General features: G+C 39.5%; 2 long non-coding RNA genes across 2 annotated transcripts in view; both read left to right on the top strand.

Moving 5' to 3' along the window:
• Nucleotides 1–7363: 7363 nt before the first annotated feature.
• LOC118164107 lies at nt 7364–14545 on the top strand. Its single transcript, XR_004749344.1, has 3 exons — nt 7364–7493; nt 8291–8437; nt 13731–14545. It is a non-coding gene; the product is annotated as an uncharacterized LOC118164107 (long non-coding RNA).
• A 13-nt stretch (nt 14546–14558) lies between these two features.
• Nucleotides 14559–15840, top strand: part of LOC118164109 — an 11685-nt gene continuing 10403 nt past the window's right edge. The window contains exons 1-2 of the long non-coding RNA XR_004749346.1: nt 14559–14628; nt 15120–15210. This is a non-coding gene — a long non-coding RNA (uncharacterized LOC118164109). The remainder of the gene's footprint in view (nt 14629–15119; nt 15211–15840) is intronic.

The following is a 15840-nucleotide window of genomic DNA, read 5'->3' as shown; positions in this document are numbered from 1 at the left end:
ATAGGAGGAAGGCTTGGGGAAAGAAGTGCTGAAAGGCAATATGCTTCCCTTGGGAGACTGACAGCAATAGGCTCTCGTTTTATATGTGGTATATGTGGACAGTCTTTGAGTGAAAAGAAAAGAGACGTAGGTTCATTATATATATATGTATGCATATATGTATATAAATATTACGTTGCTTTCCTTGCAATGGTTTAGACTTTGGTACTTTGGAAAAAAGCCCATCCGATGATCAGTGTAATGCTGAGTTATGTGACAGGACATGTTGTAGACAGGGAAGCTCTGGAGCTTCATTGTGAAGTTCAATGAGCTTAAAGGAAACTGGTGGTTCCCATAAAGTACAATTACCACATCTGATGCAGATAAATGTAAAGAAAGCAGTCACAGACAAATTTGTTCAGATATTTCTCCTTTTTTTATGCCCTAGAAACAGAGATATTTAGATTTTAAAACTAGAAAGACTATTTCATTACACAAAAATACGGCTGAAAAGGATCTTGAAAGGACACCTTGTCAAATCTCTCATTTATTAAATTTGATTGAGGTACATTTCATCAAGCCTAGTGATTCCAATCACATGTGTTTAACTAATCTGTAAAATATCATTTAATTATGCTATATTTTCCAACATGGTCTGGAAAATAAAATAGAGACTTCAACACTTTCTTTTTTTCTGTTCCAGGTTAATAAACTTCTGTTTCAAGAAAGGACCTTATTTCTAATATTAATCAGGCTTTCTAGTTCTAGTCATAGCTTTCTCTCCAGCCTTTCTATCTGAGATCTGTCAGCCCTGTAGTACAGAGAATTTCCCCTCATTTGAAGATACTGGTCTAATGTAAATTGGTTACTTCTCAAGCACCTCTACAGTAAGGTAAATGGACTGAGCATTTCACATTTTTCAGCAGAATCTGTTTTCACTAGCTCTTGAATACATTCTGTCATTTTTCTCTGCCCTTTTCATCCCTTTTTTGGGAAGATCCTCGAAAAATAAGAGCATGTAAGCTCTCTATTTTAACGCCAGTACATTTCTCCTTATTGCATTTACAGGTGAAACTATGAACTTAGACCTATTGCCCTGGCTATTCCATAGAATATTCCACTGTTTTTCTGGCCTGGGTACCTAATGGAGACTCCCTGTCACAGGGCTTGCAGGCTATGCTATCCATTCAAAAGTCCCTTCCCTTCCCCTTTAACTACGGCAGTTGCAGCTATTACAGTGGCAGTTTAATACAGAAATACACCTCGAGACCGGGATGAAAATTCTGTTCAAAACTGCAGGGGGGATGTACAACCCCACTACAGATCACAGTTTAGAGTACTCCCTTGTGAGCTGCAAGTTCGAGGTCCAAGTCACACAAAAGACATAATTTTGCATTTTGGCATCCTTAAAGGACTGTCCGAAGCAGTGGGCTGAAGAGCCAATATCTCATCAGAATTGTTCCACTTTGGATAACTAATAAAATAGTCATTGAAGGAAGGAGAGAGGGAATTTTCCACTCTGCCCCTCTGTCAGCAGCTAATGAATTTTACCAAGCAGCAATTCAGCCCAGCCTCTGAAAACTGACCAGCAATTCAGACTGCCCAGCCAGAGGCGTGTTGGAGGGTTTTTTAGAAAATCTGGAATTCTCTACATGTCTCAGAGAGAGCTCCCTGGACTGAGCATCCCCTACATCCAGTCACTAGCAATTTGGGAAAAAAATATCTCATTAATCCTTTACTGAGCTTTAGAGCTGTCAGGTCTATCTTCTGGTGCTTATAGATAGAGAAGTAGATAATGGCGAGTTTTTACCAGTGGCATCTCTCAGTACTCTATTCTGAGCACCATGTGCTTTGTCGGCTCATCTGATATGCAAGGAAACTATTGTTCAGAAATGGCTTTCACTTGGGCTAACCGGCCAGCTTGCTGTGCACATACATTTATTTTTGAGATCTTTGATCTATTCAGCCACAGCTTTGATCTGACTCTCAGCCTCAGATATTTCTCCTGAGGGCTCAGCACGATATTCTCTTTCACAAAAGCATTTGTGATGCCTCTACCTTTTCTATAAGATTTCTATACTATAGGCTGAAATCTTCTTCTCCTTTCTTTTTCCAGTGCTGATGGTGGTGGTGACTGCCTGTGTGAATATATCTCATGGCTCCCGGTGTCAGAGACTTGGCCTCCAGACCCTTTTTGCTATTTATTTTATTTGGGTTTTGGCCTATTTTCAGCTGGATGAGCTAAGCTAAGCACTTAATTTAAGCATATTTCCATTAGACGTAAAAACAAAAAACAAAACAAAACAAACAAACAAACAAAAAACCAAGGCCACAACAAACAAACAAAACCCCATCTGCTTTCAAGCTAGCCTGATAGTTTTAAAGTACTGCAGGATATGTTTTTTGAGGCAGGTACATTGATGTCTGGGGAATGTGCTAGGACACTACCATTGAATCGTGCAAAGCCCTCCTGGCCTCTCAAGAATATGCATATTTTGATAGGATTTCTTCTTAGCTGAAATCCTTTTGGCTCCATAACCTCAAGGGATTTTATTTACCAACTTTACAACAACAACAACAAAAAAAAAAAAAACACAGAAAACAGAAGTGTGACTTGATAGCCTCAGAGAGTTTATCTAGCACACATGGGCAAAAGTCTTAAAAAGCAGCAGAAGAGGTACCCCACACATTTTGTTTTTCCACCAGTAGACAAAGATTTAAAGCCAGAGAGATTTTCCTAAGGAAAAGTGTTACGCTTCATTATGGTGCCAAAAGCATGGCTTCATAATTAAACCTGATATAAGCATAAAACTCCACGTTCAGTGCATTTAACTGCAATCAAAAGGCATAAAAATTGAGTAGGAAAATTAGAACTTGGGCCAAGCCAACCCCCTCAGCAGTGCTTTTTTTGTGACTGTCATGAAAGACCAAAGGCTTTCATCAACTTGGTGGCCTGCCAGATGTACCAGGCACTTTAAACAAATCCTACAGGTACTTCATGCTTTAACAGCCTTTAGCAGTTTCCATTAAACTGTCATATACTCACCCAATGATAAAATAAGTTTTTTATTAGGGCAGTCAGGAAAGTAATGCAGAATTTTTCTAGTGGCAAAATTTTGGAGAGTTGAAAAGCACACAGTAATACATAAATCCCAGTGAGGCACCCCCATAGGAGATCAGGTAAGTTTTTTCATTGCAGATCTTCCCGAAGAAGTGCTATAAACTCAAAGTTACATAGTATGTGGAAGAGCCTAGGCATGGACCAGAACTATCACACTGCTGGGCCTTTTACAAAAAAAACATCGTAATTGCCTTTGCCTTTAAACACTTAAGTGCAATGTATCAGGTAACTGGTGGTAAAACAGACCAGGGTATATCAGAAAACAAGTATATCATATTGATAAGTCTGATCAGCTACAGACATAACAGCCCTGCCTAAGAAGAACGTTGAATGTGAAGTCTCAGGCTTTTAGTATCACAAACCTTGGTAAGGTTCTCTTTGCTGTACTTTCAATGTTGCCTGCATCTCTGGCATGGCCCAAAACCCTGTGTTGCAGATCATTTCTAGTATTCTGTCAGCTACAGGTTCTTACACAGACTCTCAGAGTTAGTAGGTGCTTCTTTCCTACCCTCCTGTCCTTTTCAGGCAGGGAAAAGTGGGTAGCTTCCAGCAACTGCAGACCTGATATTTGATGCAGGTATCAACAGTGAATCCAACAGTGAATCCAACAGTGAACACAGATCCAACAGTGAATGGCACAGCTTATTTCCTGGTGTACCATTGGAACAGCTCAGAGTGTATGAAAACTGAACATAGAAAACGAACATTTGACCCTTCCAGTCCCTTAACCTACCTCCAGAAATGAGACTAGTTGAGTCTGCATATGGCTTTAATCTCAGCTCTGCCTTAGGGCTTAGTTGCTCCTTTAGCTACCAGCCTTGTCAGCATCTACCTTGAAACCTCGGGGTGTGGGCACCCCTCTTACACCACATCTAATTTGCTCTTATCTTATCTCACCAACACCCAGCACTCATCCCAAAACTCCTATTTGAGTTTGCCCCTGTGCTCCACTGCCACCCCTGCCCCTGATCATATGCATCACAAGGCACTCCTCATTGGGCAGATTTTCTTCGTCTGTGCTTGCTCCTTGCTCTCCAGGTCACTGGGAGGAATGGGGAAGTGAGAGATGCACTAACAGCCACAATGTGCAATCACCACGTTCACATACCAGAAATTAAAGCTGGTGGCATAATGTCTAGCAATAAAAGATTAATGTAAATAAAACTGTTGTGAAGAAAGAAAAGTGTGTTTAGCACTTTAGAAGATTTCTCAAAACTAGCAGTGTGTCCACTCCGAGTATTTCAACCCTGTTCTCTTCTTTTGAGGTATTTCTGGGGCTCTTCTCAGTGCTGACAAAGATTTGTGATATTCAAACTTGGTTTTATTTAGGGAAAAACTAAACCATGATGGGACCCTAAGAAAGTTATGGTACTTTTCTGACGCAAAATAATATCCATGATATTGTAGGAAGAGGGAAGGAAGACAATAGGGGAATTTCCTCAGCTGCAAGAGCTGAACAAAGAAAAGTCTTCTGAAGAGTGCTGCTCAGAAATATGGCATGGCTGGAGCAGTGGCCTAGCCACTGTCAGAGAGCTCTGGCCCTTCGTCTCTGTCTGAACTGATTGACTATGCTGGTCCTTTGCAATCTATGCTGGCAGAATAGAAAAGGAAATCTAACAGCTCTCCAGCAGTTCAAACTTCTTAAAAATGGCTTACAACAATTTTTGTTCATACACAATATCAGAAGCAATCTGAAGGTCTGATAGTTTGAAAGCATTCCAGGCCTGGAAGCAATTGTTCCATATTTCATAGGTGAGCTGAAATCCCCATCTATGCGGCCACATGTAGTTCCCATTTTTATTCTACAGAGAGTTGGAGATATAAAACCTATTTCACAGGAAGAAAACATCCATCTATATCCTATAGGCCACAAAACAATCACCAGAAAATAATGAGTTTTGCCTGCTGCTGACCTGAGCAGAATTCAAACTGAAAATTTCTGTGACCATGATCAGCCAGTTTAGCTAAATAGCCTAAGTGGGTAGCTGATTTTTAATTTTTGCATACTTGACTTCTGCTCTTTGATTATTTCCGGCATCTCATTTCCTCGAGTATTACTTAGAGGAGGGATGAAAACAAAATGATACATGAAACCATGAAATAAAATAAAACTAGCAATAAAACAAGCATTCACAAAGCAGAGAGGAAGAGGAGATCTGGTTCTAAAGCAAACAAAATTTCACTGGAATAGACAGAGATGCTTTGTTTATGCCAGGTCTCTCTCTCTCTTTTTTTTTTTTTTTCCAGAAAGGTCCAATCTAAAAAAAGAGAGAAAAAAAGAATCCAGCAAAGAGGAAGGTCATAGTTATTACCACAGGCACTTAATTTGATTCCTTGATTGTATCTTAATTGATCTGTAAGGTTTCTCAAGACAGGGGAACAAAAAGCATTAGGGGAAAAAATTGAATTTCATGTAAGCCTTATCACGTCAATAATTTTCCCTGGCTTCTTTTGCATTCCTTGAATCCATTCACAAAGCAAAGCCTCCCTGCGGCTAGAGCAGCTCCTTCACAGCACAGTCTGCCGGAGTCAGCTCTGGGGCTGAATGAGCTCTGCCGCTCCCCCTGCGGCTCCCTCCCATTCATCCACAGCTCGCACGCGTGTGGCTCTGCACAGCATCTGTGTGACACCAGCCAGGGTCGCTGGGATTTTCCTGGCTCCTAAGGAAACGCTGCTGGGTGTGCAGTCACAGATGAACAGGCAGAGCTCGCCAGGTAGAAGGAGGCATGCAGGAATGTAAAGCCACTTTAAAATGAGAAAAAAAAATATATATAATCAAAATAAAAGTCTTATCATGAGTGTATTTCACTGTTTAAATCACACTTATTTTCCCTGCTATACTCTGTGATAGGGCCATGTCCTGACATTTCCAGGGGTGGGGTTTTGTTGATGGTCTGTCTATGTGAACCGTTAATTTCCCAAGCAGACGGTAATTAAGTCCAAGCTGTAAGAGATTTAAATGAGATCTGTGATGTTTTGGGTGGGGAGGGGAGGTGGGTGGAGGTTTAGCAGCTGCTATCTTTATCTGAGAAGATAGGACTGAAATCATTAATAATACCTAGCTACTGAAAGAGGACTTGGTCTCCATTCCCACCAATGACACCTTGAGCACAGAAGCATTAGTGTTTTTAGACAATGTTTAAAACAAGCAAGCTCTGTGGAGGACACTGTCATTTTGCATGGATTAGGTAGTTTAAGCTTTCTACTACGGGTTTATTTAAATGTGTGTATTTTGTCCAAAAACAAACAAAAAATCATAGCTAGGACATGCACTTATCTAGGACATTTGCCAGGGCTGTCAAGGACAGTTTTATGGGAATGTATAAACATGTCCAACCTGGAGATGCTGTACATTTTCCTCAGCAGGCTCAGCATGCATGCTTGAGTACTCATGCTGTGGAAATCTGCTCTCTCTGTCTAGCAGGTTGAGAAACGAATTATTGCAACCATCCCTCTAGGCCAAAAAAAATCCACTAATTATTACAGTAGCTAGGTCTGAGCTCTTATTGCCCTTCACTTTTCGGTGGATGTTTTTGTCTGCAGATCATCTAGTGTTCTCATCTGCTCGCTTCCCAGGGTGGTGTTTCTGTCCTAGTCACCTTTTTCACTCGTACCACAGAGCCACTCGGCATGAACAGCATTTACCACCCTAATAAAATTCAGTGACTAGTGCACTCAGCTTCTGCTGTTCCTTCTCCCTACTCAGCTGGCCACTGGGGAGTACCTTTTGACATCTCCCTCTTGATTCCTCTTCACCATGAATTCTAGGTCAATGTCTCCACGTTCCCTGTACTGTGGAAAATTTTTCCCTGTTTATTTAAGAAAAACAAACAAACAAACAAAACTAGAATGGAAGTTTTCCTGTTATATACCCCAGCTACTACAGTTAAGTGAATAACTGCATTTAAATTGGGGCCCCAAAATTCCTTTGTTTCACTCTGCCTCGCTGTACAAAGCCAAGACAAATTTCCAAAAAGTACAAAGTCAATATCATGTAGTCCACCTAAAATTGGCTTGCTTAAGACTGTTTGGCACAGAGGTGAGGAAAAGACTCCGATGGGACCAGCACCAGCTTAGAAATATTCCCAAGAAACCTGATCCCTCAGAGGGATCAGATGAGTCACAATTAGTCATTTGCTCCTTCAGATGGTTGGGGAGGGGGATATGGGGTAGTAGCCAATTAACATTAGCTCGTAACATCTAAAAATTGCAACAGCCCACATGACGGTCAGTTACAGTGGCTGCCGTGTAGGGGAGATAGAGCCAAGACCTACCCAGGCTCCGTTGCTTTGCTCCCAAATTTGTAGCTTCACTGACTCCTGTTGCAGTCAGACCCAAGGTATGAGCTGTCTGCGTAGGAGTGTTTCCAAGTGGTATTTCTACAAGGCACAGTGTAAGTAACACTGACACACACACTCTGCTAGTCTAAATCATCAGTTAGCCCTGCAAAAGGGCAAAATGAGTGGCAATGCTGGCTGGTTTTTGCCCTGTATCTCAAGGTCTGTCAGCCAGTCTTTATCTGCTCGGAAGACCTGGGCTGAGTAGCAGTGGGGTCCACATGACCATTTCTAAGGGAGATAAATTGGCTCTCTAGATGACAATGCTTTTGGTGGCTTAAAGACAAAAGAAGCTTGCATCAGAAAATATTTATGTACAGGCAATTTGAAAAAAAAATAATCAGGTACCATTATGACTGAATTACCTGACTATCTTCACAGGAAACTCAGCTATTGCAAACCTCCATTTATAGCAAAGCAAATTAAAGTCACTAATTGTTTCATATGTGCAATGTGGGAATTGCTGTTTCATTTATAATGAAACTTTGATTACACCATAATTGTTCTGGCAGAAAAATGTCTCCATTTTCAGAGGCCTCTGCTGCGTTTTCAGACTGTGTCCATGTCTGCAGTAGTTTTTCTTTTAACATTCCTTGACTAGCATTGTGCAATCAAATCTCTTTAGGCCTTCCCAGAATTGTGATTCATATTGTCTGGTTCTCAAAATCCAGACAAATCCAACAGAAACACTCTCCTTTAGGTGGAAGAGCAAACAGAAATGCAGCATTATGGAGAGCCTGGTAAGTCCTGACTGTTCTGTGTGGAGTCCCAGGGGAAATATCAGCTCATGTTTTTTACTTTGTGCTGCAGACCTCTGCACTTGATGTGTCCTCTAATACTTCTGCTTTTACAGAAAGCCACTGTTCCCTTGCAGAAGGTGCTTCTGCTGCTTCATTCTAGAGCTTATCTAGTAAATGCCTACAAAGTGTGAACATATCTGCACTGAACACCTGGAATGGAAAGACAGCACTGGAAAGACCTTTATTAACTGGTTCCTAAGGTAATTAAATGCATAAATCATTCCTCGTGACTTTCGCCCTCCTGTAATGTGTTTTGCTTCACACTCATCCATGAAGATCAACTGACAATGTGGTTATCGATGTAACTTTGCATGTTACAGTTGTTGAGATTTCTCCTGTCTGTTTGCATGGGTGAGACAGTGGTTTAGGACTCTGAACCCTTTGTAGCTGGAATCTCATTTTCTTGGATTTCTATGTCCAGTATCTACACACCTGAAAGCTTTATCAAATCATACATCATAGCAATAATGGAAGTTTACCAGCTGTGCTTCCTCTTCTAACTTTTTCAGTGTCCCCTCTTACTACAAAGGAATCCTTTAGTTATCAGGTGGTGCAAGAGCGGAGCAACTCTACGTTCCTAGTTCCATAGAAACCTTAGGGAAGCTGCACATAGCATGGTGAAGGAAGAAACACCTGTAATTAATGTCAACAGATTTGGGCATGAAGGTACTGACAACACTGTGTAATTGGGGCCCAAATCTGGGAGACTTACTGCTGAGACCAAAGGTGTTGTTTCCATGTCATTGATACCAGGATTGAACTGTGAGGTGAATATTCACATAACTGAAGTGAGAAACATTTAATTTCCTGAAGATCAACCCTCTACAGTCTGAAAGTGTGAGTAAAATGTGTCAGGCCACTTTCTGTGTGTACTTTTGTGAAATGAAACAGATTTCCAAGATATGAGAAAATTAACACCCCCAAACAAAGCTGTTTTTCCAGATGACTTCAGCCTTTCCATATTAACCACTATTCCACAACAAGACTTGCATTTTTCTGAGTAACAGTTGTAGGCAGTGGTAGTAATACGCTTTAGCATCTAGCTAGCATTACTAATGAGTTTTTGTGTGTGACACACCTCTGCATAGAAAAACTAGTGTATTGACATGAAAATATGGAACCATTTTAACCTGGATAATTTAGAAGCTTTTCCTCTGCTTACATTCCATAAACATTAATGGCTAGGTAGCTTGTGGAAGATATGTTTCACTGCTCATGTTACGAGTCTCCCATGTGACACAGGCATTCATTTCTGCATATCTGAGCACAGCACTGATAAAGTAGTGTCACTATTTTAGATCTCAGTGTTGTCAGCTGGAGAAACCAGTACTTCTAAAAGTCTGTTTATTCATATATATAAGATATGCCATCTTCTGAAACTCCTAATGCTGGGAGTCTGGTGCAACCCAAAATCTGTCTTTGAACTTCTTTCTTACGTTTTGTATTTTTAACTTTTTCTGTGCAGGTTTTTTAGAAACGTTATATTTTTCCTTCATGCAATTCCTATAATTATGCATTCATAAAGTCTGAATTTATAGTAGAAACATCTGCATGAATGTCTTGGTATGCCATACAGTTTGAGGTAAGCTAAAAAACTCCTTTGATCAGTAACAATAAATGTCTTGGTTCAGATAATGTAAAAAATATCCATTAACAATTAACATTAGTGCTGAGGCACATCCCATAATTGATTATGTCAAATTGCATTCTTGATCAAAAATACAGAGATGTCTGATGATACTGTAAAAAAATATAATTAACAAATTTATTGTCATCTATCATAAACCAAATTAACATATGGAAAATCATTCAGATAATTCTTTAGGAATCTAAAGAGAATTCTTATTATGTTAGAATGTCATAAGCCAGACACTGCCATGAAAGCCATCAAAAGAAAGAAAGGTAAAAATAATTAAAGCATTTTCAGTAGAAGCACTTTTCATTACAAAAGTCCATAGGTCAGAACTGAAAATATTCACAGAAAAGGATTGGTTTTAGTAGGTCTTGGGATAATTTAAATTCCAAATTGTCAAAATATCTCTTTCTGATTCTTTAAATAAAAAGTTTTCTGTGACATAAAATTCATTATTTTTTTTCTTGAGCAATTTTTATTAATACACCACGAAAAAGGTTTAAATAAATCATCAAAAAAAAATTGCACTGCAGCAACCATTTTTTAATTATTATTGTGACATCACACAGAATTTCATTTTTTTTCTCTTTGTCCTCATTCAGCTTTGAAATCTCAAAAATTCCTGCAGATCAGAAAACTGCTTTGCATTCAGCTCTTATACAAATGTCAGCATTTGAATATCTCAGCATACCGTACTGCTGGATTTAGTTAGGAGTCATAAGACAATGTCAGAATTTTGAAACATATGCAAAATTGCAAATTGTTTATTTTGGTGCGTATTTTTCACCGCTGCTTTTCAGACAGATATAAGTTTCTAATGTTTAATGTTTTGCACTCTTTTTTTTCTCTTAGTGAGCTTATCACATTTTATAAATAGCTGTTGTATGATTTGGGGGCTTTCGTTATCATCCAGTGATAGACAGTTAACCCATCAGTGTGCATTTCATGTGCAAATCCTCTCATTTTCTGTTATATATTTCCACTGTTGCTTCCATGATTATTATTATTTTTTTTAAATGCAGTTCCTTTGTTGATAAATAAATCAATTCAAAACCACAACTAATTGACTGAGTTCCCTGCATAAAAATGTTTAATACATTACTTTTTTTGACCTGCATCCTCCCAAATGCCAAGAGGAATGTTAAAATTCATACCATATTTAGGATGGTAGCAAATCTGGGCTTGGGCATGTTCAAACATATATATATATATTTAAATAATATCCATGAAGGTAGGTTCTCAACTACTCCCTGCTAACTCGTATATCTTTAGTTAAAGCTATGTTGTTGTAATGGCCAAAGAGAACATGTCTTTTCCAGTAACAGCTCTGAAATCAGTGCAGGGACTACATGATAAAAGCAAATCCTTAACCTTTACCCTTTATCATCTTTATCATCAAACAAACCTAAGCGTCAAAGCACCTCTACCAAGACTTCTGAGTCAAAGGCAGCTATCTGCTGTATCAGCTTCAATTTCCCAGGGGATTAAGTGGCAGGTTTTTGTTGTGAGCATGATAACATCCCGTTCCCAAAGCAACTAAGGCTTTTGGTGAATGAGGCAACATCTGGACTGTGTGTTGAGGCAAAACACAAGTGCATTCACGGTTTCGGGCCGGTAGATGCTGAGATATAACAGCTCTGAGCTCAAGGCCCTGGCTTCTCAGGTTTTGGTTTATTCAAACTGCAGACAAAGCAATTGCCCTGGATCCCATGCAGATGTATCCAATGTGACTGCAAGAAGGTCTTGCATCCTTTTCACCAGCAGCAGACAGAAAGGTCCTCCTTGTACGTACAGGCACTGCAAGACCAAACACTAAATGCAAAAGGCTGGTGCCCCTAGACTACCAGCACAGGGGAACTGTTGCCAGTTCTCCCATCAACCCCAGAACATTTCGCTCTTGTTTTATCTAGTGGAGGGCTTAGCCAGTTACTGCTCATGGGGCAGGCACCAAATCCGTGCAGACACCATATCACTGATGACACTGTGTGGCAAGGGTCAGAGAAGATGGACATGCGGAGCCAGGAATCATTAGCATACTGATACATATCTGACATTTATTAATGAAGTAAGAATTGCATGCTCGGAAGGATGACTGAGAGGACAGAGTACTGCATGAGAGTGCTCTTAGGGCAGACTGACCCTGTCAGACATCTAACAAACAAAGGAACAAAGACTTCAAATCATCAACTGTTCACCCTACCAAGAACAAAGAGTTCCCAGTGCTGCTTTGTCACTCACTGGAAGTGGCTATCATTGGCTACAAATAACTGCATCGACCTAGCTTTTACTTTGGCAAAGGTTTCAATTTCTTTCATCCATAGTGGATTAAGCCTCAGACTTAATCAGAAAATATTCAAATCTGATTGAGTTTTCTGCAGGATCTCAGCAGACTTGAATTAGAGCTATGTAGCATTTAAACTAGAATACTTGCACTCACTAAATAACCTTCCAAATCTCCCTGCAAGTCATTCCTGAGCAAGAGAAATACTATCTCTTTTCAAACAAATCATTGCCCACTCTGTCCTTAGAAGAGCAACCATCTTGTTCTTTAGCTGGGACATTTTTCTGATGGACTGTAAAGGGTGTTGGGACTGTCCTGAATACTGTTTGGATTCCTAACGCACTGTATTCTTAACTGAATGTCTCAGAAAAGGAACAGCTCCATCTAAAATGACTGACACTTTCAGTATACTGTTTCCTAGAAAGAGGCACCAGCGCAGCTTCTTCAGTTTACAAGCATCCAGTTTGTGGCCAAAAATGTTCTAATGTCTTCCACCTCCCCACAATTGCTGGTTTTAATACTCCCTGTCCCACTAGGTAGGAATTCAGGAAAAGACAAAACAAAAATACATTGACACTTATCTTATTGGGATGAAACTGAGTGCAAGGTAAATATGCAGCTACACTGACATGGTTTTAAAAGGTAATAATTTAGCAGCTCAGTCAGCAGTAACACATTAATAACTGAATCCAAAGGTAAGGTATCTTCAGCTTTGTGGCCTTACAGTGAGCAGTAAGTACCAAGGTCCACCTCTAGCCAGCCAGCTTGCTGTAGTGGGAGAGGAGATTTCACACCCGTACACTTAAGCTGTATTCAGGACAGATGTCTCTTTCACTCAAGCTTTTGTCATGGCCTTGATGTCATGTTAGACATAAGAAAATGATTTCACACCCGTAGTTGCATGGGAGCTGTTAGAGGCTTAGCATACACATCTGTACATCGGTATGCGAGGCTGTCCATCTGATAGATGTGCAAGCAGAGAGGGTTCTGACCAGAAGTTGCCATCCACCTTCTACCCCTGAACTTTGATATGTGTAGTTCTGGCCTTTGCTTTGTACTGTCTCCTCTGAGCCACAACATCAAGGGTTAAAAACACTTGGTATATCTCAGGTTAATGCTAAATTATTATCTAGAATACAAGGTGTTCTTAATTAATGGTTAAACCTATCTCACCGACCTTAGGAGCATGCATCCAAAATTTGAGTCAAAAAGGGCCAGATCAGTCTCATAATCCAAAGGCACTTTGCCACCTGATACAGATCCAGACATAAGGGTGAGCAGGAGCCATAATGATCACAAAAACAATAGCAGAAAATATCATCAACTGCTCAGACTTCATCTGGAACAGTTATGTTGTGTTAAGCTTCATAGAATCAAAATTCCATACGTTCTTGGGTGAAATACTTTAATGTTTGGCTACTTCCTGTCATTATGTGTGAAATACCATTTTGTGATGACAAATATTGAGCCATAAAGCACTGCTGAGTTCAGGAAAGATTTCTTGTTCTCCGTCTGTTCTTCTGATATTACAACAGGGTGACTTGGGACTTATTACACACTGCTGTTTCTTTTAATCTAGTGTACTTAGCTTCAATGTCAATTTTACACACTCCCCCTGGAGCTACATGAAAAATGAAGTCTTGATCATTGCCCAGCTTTATGGAAATCCAATGCGAGCAATTATGAGCTGAATCCTGAGAAGGTCACGTTTGTAAGTAAGAACAAATAAGGGAGCTCGGTGCAAGTGACTACCCTGTGAGCAGCAAAGACAAAACAATATGCAGACACACTCCACCACTCGCTGTCTCCGCAGTGCTTGCTGAACCGATGCTGACAATCACCTGCACTCCAGCATGGCCTCCCCATGCCATTGCCCAGCAAGCAGTGCTCCAGGTGACAGTGGTTCTGTGACAGAAGGAGGAGTCAGGCATGTCAAGGAGCAGGGACAGCGTGTACCCTGTAACCTGGGTGCCATTCCAGCTGGAAAAAGATTCTCACCCTCTCCCACGGGTCTCTCTCTCTTTGGTCTGCTTAGGCTTTTGACAGCTGTGGGATATGGTTACCTTTTCTGAGGGGTTTTTGGTTGCAAGCAAAAAAATCCACATCATTTCAGTGCTTGTGTTGTATTGAATTATTCTGGCAGGAAAGGACTTAACTGCTCCCCTTTCCTTATTTTATATCACCTGTATCTCATTTCTGCTCTGTTATTGCATTTTCTTTTTTGCCTCTCTGCATCACACCTTTAAAATTCTCCCGTTTTTGGAAAAGTTGCCAAAAGGTAAAAAGTGAAATAAGACATAGCAATTGTGCAGAAATTGATTCATTCCAAATGAAAATGCCTTTGATGTGGTATGATTTTAAAAATAATTTTATTTTATTTTATTTTTACTATTATTATTATTATTTCAGATCCACTATTCAGTTTCACAGGCTTGAAATGCATTGATTCTCATGTGTCCTGAGTGATTTCAGAAAAAGTTTGATTTACATTTACATTTTGTTATTTTAATTTAATTTAATTTAATTAATTTTATTTATTTTATTAGTCTTTGAGGAATATTTTGGTAACTGTCAAGTGTCCATAATTTACCACAATAAAGGACTGGTGAATGGAGAGAGGTATCATTTCCCTCTTTTAGACTAAATAACAATTACTCAGTAATATACACAAATGTGCTGAGGGAACTACTTCCGAGCCCTAGATTTAAGCAGTAGAGACCTCAGCAGTTCTCCTCTGGACAAGCTGACTTCTAGCATCACTCACATTGAGGCATTCTCATGTACCACACTGAACTGGAAGAAAATGTTGTTTGCTAATGGATTTACAACATAAGGCTTGTTTGCTTATATTCATAGAAACCAAAAAAGCATCTGCAGTAAAAGTCTTCTTAAATAACATTTAGTGTGTCCATTTCACAGTTTTTTTTTTTTTTTTTTTTTTTTTTTTTTTTTTTTGTGCTTTGTCTAGCCTTATAGCCTTGCATTTGGACTAAAACAGATGTTTCTTCTGTTCTCATCTGGTAGCTTTTCTGATACTAAGTGGGAAAGTGATAAAAATTGTAAATATGTAGTTTATATTTGTGAGGTGACTGACCTGACAAAAATGCTGGGGTAGTACGGGTAAGGATTGACAGCATGTTTACAAGACAAGTGGCTTTGTAAAAATTCTGTCATATATATAAAGTTCTTTTTTCATAAATGTTCATTCCATACATCTGCTATGTTACTACAGGCAGTAAATCTGTTTCTTCTTCCTCATTCTTTTCTTCTGCTGCATAAAATTTCTACAGTTCATATACAGTTTGGCAACCACAAGGATGATATTGAAAAACAGGGAGAAGTATCTGTCCATATTCAGGTACTTCTGTGTGCCAGGAGACTTGGCATTTAATAGTAGACAGCTGATTTCATATTTGATGCAGATTAGTAGTGCTTCAGACCTAGCATCTCTCAACCCGTATTTGTCCGTTAAGTAACGCTGACTCTTTTGTAATGCAAACTAGCAGAATGATAGTTTCCCAGGCTTACAGAATTGCTCATTATGTCACCGTCATTGTCCTATTTGTGCTCTTGGCTCTGGAAGTAAAAGGACCTGCAATTCCCCTTTGTGCTAGCTGAGTCTTCTTTTAAGGGGGAGAAAAAAATAGAGGACTTTTTTTTTTTTTTTTTTTTTTTTTTTTTTTTTTTTT

The sequence above is a fragment of the Oxyura jamaicensis genome, chromosome 3 (genome assembly GCF_011077185.1).
Source record: "Oxyura jamaicensis isolate SHBP4307 breed ruddy duck chromosome 3, BPBGC_Ojam_1.0, whole genome shotgun sequence".
In the NCBI taxonomy this organism is placed as follows: domain Eukaryota; kingdom Metazoa; phylum Chordata; class Aves; order Anseriformes; family Anatidae; genus Oxyura; species Oxyura jamaicensis.
This window is presented reverse-complemented; position numbering and strand designations above follow the sequence as displayed.